This window comes from Sciurus vulgaris (genome assembly GCF_902686455.1).
Source record: "Sciurus vulgaris genome assembly, chromosome: 3".
Classification (NCBI taxonomy): domain Eukaryota; kingdom Metazoa; phylum Chordata; class Mammalia; order Rodentia; family Sciuridae; genus Sciurus; species Sciurus vulgaris.
The window spans coordinates 72,963,512-72,972,234 of record NC_136463.1 but is presented as its reverse complement, the minus strand read 5'-3'; the positions used below and the strand labels follow the sequence as shown (position 1 = coordinate 72,972,234).

General features: G+C 40.8%; 1 long non-coding RNA gene across 1 annotated transcript in view; it reads left to right on the top strand.

Moving 5' to 3' along the window:
• The first annotated feature begins 5,309 nt into the window (after nucleotides 1-5,309).
• The window catches only part of LOC306655872, a 125,436-nt gene continuing 122,022 nt past the window's right edge, over nucleotides 5,310-8,723 (top strand). The window contains exons 1-2 of the long non-coding RNA XR_013762339.1: nucleotides 5,310-5,358; nucleotides 6,877-6,906. This is a non-coding gene — a long non-coding RNA (uncharacterized lncRNA). The remainder of the gene's footprint in view (nucleotides 5,359-6,876; nucleotides 6,907-8,723) is intronic.

The window sequence follows — 8,723 nt, the reverse complement described above, 5'->3', positions numbered from 1 at the left end:
GGTTTCAGAAGTCTTAGTCCATAGAAGGCCAGCTCCATTCCTCAGGGCTCCAGGTGAGGCGGAACATCATGGTGGAAAAGTGTGGCAGAGGGAAGCAACTGCATCATCAGGAAGCAGAGAGAGAGAGGGTCTCCACTCTCCAGAAACAATATATGTACCCCAAAGCCACGCCCCAATTTCCACCTCCTCCAGCCACACCCTACCACTTCAACTAATCCCATCAGGGATTAATCCACTGATCAGGTTAAAACTCTTAAAATCCAATCATTTCTACTCTGAACCTTCCTGCATTGTCTCACATGTGAGCTTTTGGGGATGCCTCACATCCAAACCATAACAGTTGCGTCTCTCACTCCACACCAGCCACACTGGCCAGGCCCCAGCACCTTGATACACCTAGCCCTTCACCTGCAACAACACAGATCCCACACAGGATCACCCCTCAGAGAGGCACTTCCTGATGGTTTCTCTGAAATCGCCCCCTGACCACTACCTATCACTTACCTATGTTTTATTTTCTTCCACTGCAGTTTCACACACTTTATGGTCTCTCAGTACCAAAATTGGAGGTAAGGACTACACTGTGTGCCCTGAGGATTCAATCCATGGCATGTTTTCAATAAATGAATGCGTTTACAGAAACCACAAAAACTTATCTACATGTGAATTTAAAGTAAATAAACTCTAACATCTGAAGGTCAAAGAAGACCTGAAGAGTAAAAAGCATATGAGAGTGGATAGAAAGAGTTTTGCACAAGAAGACTCTAGGTCTTCCTCTGTGAATCTATGAGTGCCATGCAATCCCCAGATTATCACAAGATGGACCTGAAAGTACTGAGCTAATTCTAAAGTTCAAGTGGGAGGGAGGATGTGAAGGTAACGGGAAAATTCCCTAAAAAGAATATAATAAGAAAGAGCAAACCTTACTACATATCAAAAGTATTTAAAAGTCACAGTGATGGTAGTATGTCTCAGTGGAAGAATAAACAGAAAACATTAATAGAGCATAAATAAATAAATGTTTGGAAAGTCATCCAAACATATCTGAAAATTGGGGTAAGATCCAGGTAGCATATCAAATTAATGGAAAAGAAACTTTTTCATTAATGGATTTAGGACAACTCAGTGAATACATGGAAAAATAAATTAATAAGTCTGGATCCCTATATGATTTCCACCAAAGTAAATTCCACCTGAATCAAACATTTAAGTGCAAAAAATTAACTATGAAAAGTTTAAAGTTTGAAAGAAATACAAAACACTTGAAGAATATAATTTTTAAGCATGTCACAGAATTCAGATGCTATAAAGGCTTGGTCATTTTAGCTACAAAATGATTTTTTAAATCTTGTTCAAGAAAAAAAATTTAAACATAAAACTAATTCATAATATCTCAAAATTTGAAGCAATGTGAGAAATCCACATGATACAACCACAGTACTGATCATAAATAAAGGGATGATTTACTTCACCATAGGGAAAAAGATTAAATTCCCAGTAGGGAAATAGAACAACATACACAGTCAATTCATAGAAGATGAAATACCAATAGCTAATAAAGGTACAAACAATTATTCTATCTCATTCACTAACCTAAAAAGTTCACAATAAAGTAAGTAGTGCCAGAGCTTTTCATCTGTCAGATTGGGAAAGATGAATGGGTTTGATATACACAATTTTTAGGATGTGAGAAGAAGCCCCCAAGTCCTGCTGTTGGGAGGCCACTGGAGCAGCCTTGGTGAACAGTTCTGATCCATTTACATGTGACATGCATGAAGCCATTTCAAATAGCCATGCACTTCTTAGGGACTTATTCTTCAGATGTGCTATTAGGAAAAACTCATTCCTCAAAATCTTCACTGTAGAATTTTTATAGTAGTTCGAGACTAAAAAGTCCAATTATCCATCCAGAGAGGAATTGCTAATCAAATCAAATCAAATGAAATCGTAGTATTTCCACACAGTGAAATACTATATAGCTATAGGGGAAATGAGTTAGCTTTAAATGTGGTCATATGAACAATCTCCAAGATGTATTGATAAGGAGAGCCAAGGGCAGAGCATCAGGTAGGGCATGCTCTTGCTTTGTAAAACCAGCAGGAACTCACGTGAGTGTGTATGAGCACCTGCTCAGGGGGCATCTGGGAGTACCCACAAATGTGTGGGCAAGAGTTGCCTCTGGGAGTGGCCAGAGGATGGTGAGCGTGGGATGAGACCGACCAAGTTTTGCTGTGGCATCCAGGCCTCCCTGAGGGTAGACCAGACATTTCAACATCCAACAAGATCAGGGGACTGTAAAGAAGCCAGGGTGCTTCCCCTGTCCAGTGCTCTGTCACACTGTGCCTCTTCCTGAAATGTCTTCTCATTTGCAAGACAACTACAACAACAATCACAACAGACAAGACCAACAAAATTCCCTGTGCTTCCAGTGTCCCGGGGAAAGCAGAACCTTGGCTCTACATGGTAAAAATTGGTATAGAGGGAAGAACGTTCTAGAAGATGAGCCCAGGTCCAGGTGCAGGAATGTAGACAAGGTTCTTGAATGGAAAGGAAAGGGTGCAGAACACAGGGCAGCTCTGCCACAGACAGTCTTGGCATTGCTGTGGCTCCTGTAATCCCAGCTACTCAGCCTGGGCAGCTTACCAGGACCCTGTCTCAAAGTAAAAGGGAAAAAGGGCTGGGAGAGTAATTCAGTAGCAGAGTGCTTGTCTAGCATGCATGAGGTCCCAGCACCACACACACACACACACACACCCACACGCACACACACACACACACACACACACACATATACAGGTGGGGACAGGGTAGCAGAAGAACCTTCTTCCAGGTAGCAGAGAGAAACTGGATCTGGCTCCTTGCAGCAAGGAGTTCAGAGCTTGGCCTTGAGAACACTCCAGCATGGGATGGGTTGGGAGCTCCTCCAAGGCTGGAGCTGGGTCTCATTTAAGTGAACTAACCACAGAAGAATGAGCAAGCTAGCCAGCCAGGGAGCTTCAGGGTACCAAGCAGAACTGTGAAGTCTCGTTCTGAGACATTTTAGGCCAGGCTGGGAACAGGGAACACATAAGTTGATTTTCAGAGGGGCTAATAAGAGGAAATCTCCAGAGATCTGATCTGTTACCACTGCAGGGCCTCACTCAGGAGGCCACTCAGCCATCTGACTTCTTACAGAGACCTCAGTGATTATCTCCACTGAAATAGCCTCTGAATACAATTCCCCCTCCCTGCCTATTCTGTTTCTGCCAGTACTACCACACATGGGTTAAGGAAAACCTTTTTCACTTAGCAGTGAAAAGAGGAGGGAGGGTTGATTATTAAAGTATTCACTGGACTCATCACATATTCCCTGGTCCAAAGCTGCTATGATGACTGAACTGGAGAAGACTTCTTGAGCTTTGGGAAGGTCACTAGCTCATGCTGCAGAGCTGGGCTACTGCGTTCAGGATACTAGGCAGTCCCTGAATATGACCAATATTGGATGCAGTTTCTCTAATAGCTGGGAAATTTGGGTTCATGAACCAAGAGGTGGGTACGTGGATGGTTCTTACTCTAGATTGACAAAAACCCTCTTGCAAATGTCTGCGCCCAATTCCCACAGTTTGGAGTTTTATATCTTCATAGTTCCTAAGGAAGAGACATGAAAACTGTTTCACTAAATTTAATTTGAAAATGACACCCGGTTATTTTGAGCTTGTTATGTCACTGCCCCCACAGAGCAAAGCAGAGGATTTCCATAGTGGCTGGATGCTCAGTCCTTGAAAAGAGTATGTCTAAAATATGGGACATCTCTTTTTGCTGGTATGTGGTAAAATTTTGTGGGTGAATAGAGCAATTCAATTTAGATAGTAGCTTATATCCTTCAGGAAAGAAGGTTTGGGTCACCTAGACAGGTTAAAAAATGGTGACCAGCAAAGGTACTGTTGGGGGCAAACAGCATGGGTAGTAGTCAAGGATGGTTCCAAAAGCCAGAGAGGACTATAAAAGCTATGTGCAAGTTTTTTGCTTTATTATGTATCCATTTGTATATATATTTACCCAGTCATATCTTATCTCTGTGCATTACTTGCTATGTAAAGTATCAGCTGCAGGTTCTCCAGTGGGGTCGTAACTCAGGGGAGATGGGGAGAACCTTCCTCAGAGATGGACGCGAGGATCACCTTTGTGCCTTCCCTTTTTGAAGAGAGTGAGGTTACTTCCATCCGTGAGAGATGACGGCATCTTGTAGGTACCAGCGTGCTCCTGATGCTGTTTGGAGGCTCAACGCAGGTGTAGGGATGCTGAGCTGGCAAGCAGGTGGACTGGGCTTATCTGTTGCTGACTCAGCGTCACCCCCACTGCCTTCTCTGCATTACTGCAGATGGGGACCTAGAGCAACTCTTCCCAGGAGCCCCTTCCTCACAGTCTGGGTAATCAGCTAATAAGAAGTCCTTGCATTTGGAAGGTGAAAAAAAAGGAACCTGGTAATCAGTGGTAGCAGTTGATGGAAGCTTTTGAGAGGTACCGCTGTGAGCTGGTGAGATAATTTCTGGTGGCTTCCTTGACCCTTACTCCCCAGCCTTCCAACAGTTATGAAAGCCTCATATTGAAAGCATTTCCATTAACACCTGCTTGGTTCTAGGAGCTTCTGCTTTTTTTTTTTTTTTTTTTTTTTTTTTTGCCAAACTCTGCCTGATGCATCTCATTTGGCAGCTGTTGCAGGACACATACACCCAGAGTGTGCACACCAGATGGGGACATATTTATTGATAATTTCTGAAAGAATGGACATAGGTCCTCTCATCTGGTCACTCTGTAGAGTGAGGTCCTCAAGGCAGCATGAGGCTCCATGGTCTGGACATGTGGACAGCTGGAACTTTACAGGGTCCCTGCTGTCATGGTCTATGTGCATAGTTAAATGGATTCACAATTGATGTTGTCTGTTGTGAGAGTTGATGATACTGCAATGAAGTCATTCTTGTCAGACCCAGACAAAATTAGAGCCAGGAAGTAATAAAGGAGGAGGGCTCAAGCCTGTCTGTGTAAATTAAGAACTTTCTCAGGGTCTTTCTAAAGTCCCACTGGAGAGAACTCATTCCATGCACACCCCACGCTTCGCACGCCTTGCAAGCATGCACAGATTTCTGTAGCAAAGTTTATCTTTAACATTTTTTAAGACTTCAACAATTTAGACAAGCTGTTCTGTAGAGGACACTTGCCCAGCAACAGCACCTCCACCAATGAGCTGACTCCGTACTTTGCCTCAAGTCTCCAAGACCAATGGACTTTGTAACCCTGTAGCTTATGTAAATTCCTCTCCTTTTGCCTGGGAAAACTTCCCATGGCCTCAACTCCCCTTGCAGTGCTCTGTGTTCCTAAGTAAGTAGCATTGTTCTCTGGAGAATCTCCTTAATTGTTATTTAGATTGGCATTGTCTTTCTCTAAACTGTTCTTGAAAAATTAATAAGTAGCTTAAAGTGTTTATACTCACAATCTGTAGATTGGTGATAATACCAGTAATAAGAGCAGAAACAAAGAGGAAGAATAGGGACTTGTCCTCCCAGCAGGGACTTTTCTTGCATTCACATTATGATGTGAAAACACTGCTGAGCTGGTTAGATTTAATATGTTTGGATCACTAATACATTTTTTAAATGTATAATTTTTAAATAGATTAAAAATTTTTTAAAAATTACCAAATCTTTAAATTGTCATTGTTCATTGTCATGGTTTATCTCACCATTCGACATTATATTATCAGAGTATGTCATAAGGGTTCAGTATATTTTTAGAAAAGCCCATGAGTGTCTCTTATAAAGAAACAAAGGTGTGTATCTGGGGGTGCCTTCACTAGTCCTGAGTGGCTCTAACTTGAGTGTGATGTGGAGATAGGAAGAGGCCATTCACTGTATTTTCTAATTGGTAGTGTTCTGCTTAATTATTTTTTAATATTGATTCCATATTCAGACACTTTACTGAATTCTCTTATTCTTCAAAAAGTTTTTCAATTAATTCTCCTGGTTCCAGGCATATAAATAATAGTAGTTTCGCTTTTTTCTTCCTAATTTTTATATCGGGCCACCAGGCTCAGATTGAATTCTAAATCACCAAAGTGTAAACATCAATGCTTTTCCAGAACTTACAGAGAAAAGGAAAACTTCTAAATAACTTTGTGGCACCAGCAGAAAATTCACACCAAAACTTGACAAAGAGAATAGAAGAACAAAACTCGTATCTATTGGTGCAAAAACTTGAAATAGAGTGCTAGCTAATCAAGTCTATAAACAAACTTCAAATGCAAGGCAGCCAGAGGGACTCATTCCAAGAGGCAAAGAAGCTTTGCTATTAGGAACTAATTAATATTTTAAAAGATGATTGGGAGATAATTTCCATATTAAAAGGTCATAAGTAAAAAACAACCACCCATGATTAGATCCATTAAGACCAACTTGGTACTCGCTAAAAGTGTAGTTACAGCCAAACCAAGAATGGAAAAACATGTCCTTTATTTTATTAAGAGAAACAAACTCAAAGAGGAAACCAGCTTCCTGTGGAATAGAAACACTGAGGGTATGTCTTTAAAGGTGGAAATAAGGCAAGGTGATTATTTTCATTATTGTTACTTGACATAGTACTGTGAGAACTAGTTAATAGGCCTAGAAAATACAAAGAAATAAGATAAAAAAATGGGTCAAAAGGTAACAAAATTATTATTATTATTTTCAGGTGACTTGTGTACCTGAAAGAAGCAGGAGACTCTAGTGAAAATGTATTAGAAAAATAAGGGAATTCAGTAAAGTATCTGATGATGAAATTAATACACCAAAAATCTTCGCATGGCAATTTCATCTGCTTTTTTTTTTTTTTTCTATATTTTACACATTTTTTTTTTTCCAGGATTCAAATCTGGTAACTCATGTTTTTCTGGTAAGTCATCTCTTTCTTCTGGGTTTCATATGCATTGGCATGGATTTGAGCAAAATATGCTTTTATTATGTGTTGTAAGTTTCCAGTTTTAATTGGATGAGTGTGCTGTGGATTCCCGGTGTGCGCCTCTTCAGTCTGTCCCAGCCTGCTCTGGCCAGTCCCCAGGCATCCTGTCCTTTCTAAGCACTTGCAGTCCTGGGGCAGGGATGGCCTCTAGCTGGTGTGGTGTCAGTGCCTCCACTTCCCTCCCGGCTCCCTTAACCCCACCTATGTTGCTGTAAGTAGGGGGCTGTTGGGTACCTGGGGTGGCTGAATGTGGAGTAAGGGCCGGTATTTGTAAATACTCCAGGGCATTGAAAGGGCGGTGACCTTCTGTGTGCTGGGCATAGTTAGAGACACAGTTATTCGTTTTATTACATAGACCCCACCCTTAATCTTTTGCCATCGATGTGGTTTATGTGATCGATTGGTCATAAGCAGAGAGGCAAGTTAACTCTCTTTGCTACTGTTGTTCCTATTTTTCTTTGTCTTTTCTGTAGTTTTTCCTTTCAGAATTTGTTGCAGCATTATTTGGGACATAAATTTTCTTGACAGTTGGCACTTTATTGTATATTATCCTCTTTATCATTATAAAGTGCCCTTTCTTCTCTCCTTAATGCATTTCCTGAGGATTCTCTTGTCTGATCTGAGAATCAGCCTGGCTGTTTGGGGTCTGCCCTTGCCTGGAACTTCTTTGCCCATCCACTTAATACCATTCACTTGCAAGTTCCCAGTTACTTTGTTTTAGATATATCTTGTTCTTTTCAGCAAGTAAAGTTTTCAAATATAATTTTTTTTTTCTTGGTGGTAGTAGGGATTGAACCCAGGGTTGCTCTACCACTGAGATATCTGCCCCCACCCCTTTTAATTTTTTATTTTGAGATAGGGTCTTGTTAAGTTACCCAGGCTGGCCAAGAACTTGTGATTCTCCTGCCTCAATCTCCCTGGTTGAGATTACAGATGTGTGCTACTGTGCCCTGTTCAAATGTGATCTTTAAAAATTTTTTTTTTTTTTTTTTTTTTTTTGTATCAGGATGGATCCTAGAGGTACTTAGCCACTGAGCCATACCCACAACCCCTTTTTATTTTGAGACAAGTTCTGGTTAAATTGCTTAGGGCCTCTCTAAGTTGCTGAGGCTGGCTTTGAACTTGCAATCCTGGCTCAGCCTTCCAAGCTGCTGGGATTACACTGGGATTACAGACGTGTGCCACGGTGCTCAGGTACAATCCCATTATACTTATTGGTATAATTCTTAATTCTATCACTTTTTCTGTTACATTACTAAGGGTTTCCTCCCCAGCTGAGATATGGGTGATGGTTAAAAACTGCATATATATATGGTGGTTTGACACATTTACCTTTGTGTTTTGTTTTTTGGTTGTTGCATCTGAAGATATTTAAGATTACCCTCTTAACAAATCAAGTATACTATACAATATTGTTAACTGTAGTCACATAACTGTACCTTAGATCTCCATGGCTTATTTGTCTTGCGTAAGTGAAACTTTGTACCTTTAGGACAACACTTCCCCATGCCCCTTCCCCCAGGCCTTGGCACCCACCATTCTACTGTTTCCAATTTTATTTTATTATTCTAATTAATGGTACATGACAGTAGAAAGCATTTATGCATTTTGATAAATCATACATAAATGGAGGATAATTTCTCATTTTTCTGATTGTACATATTGTAGGATCACATTAATCATGCAGTCATATATGTACATGAGGTAATAATGTCTGTTTCACTCTACTATCCTTCCTGTCCCCATACCCC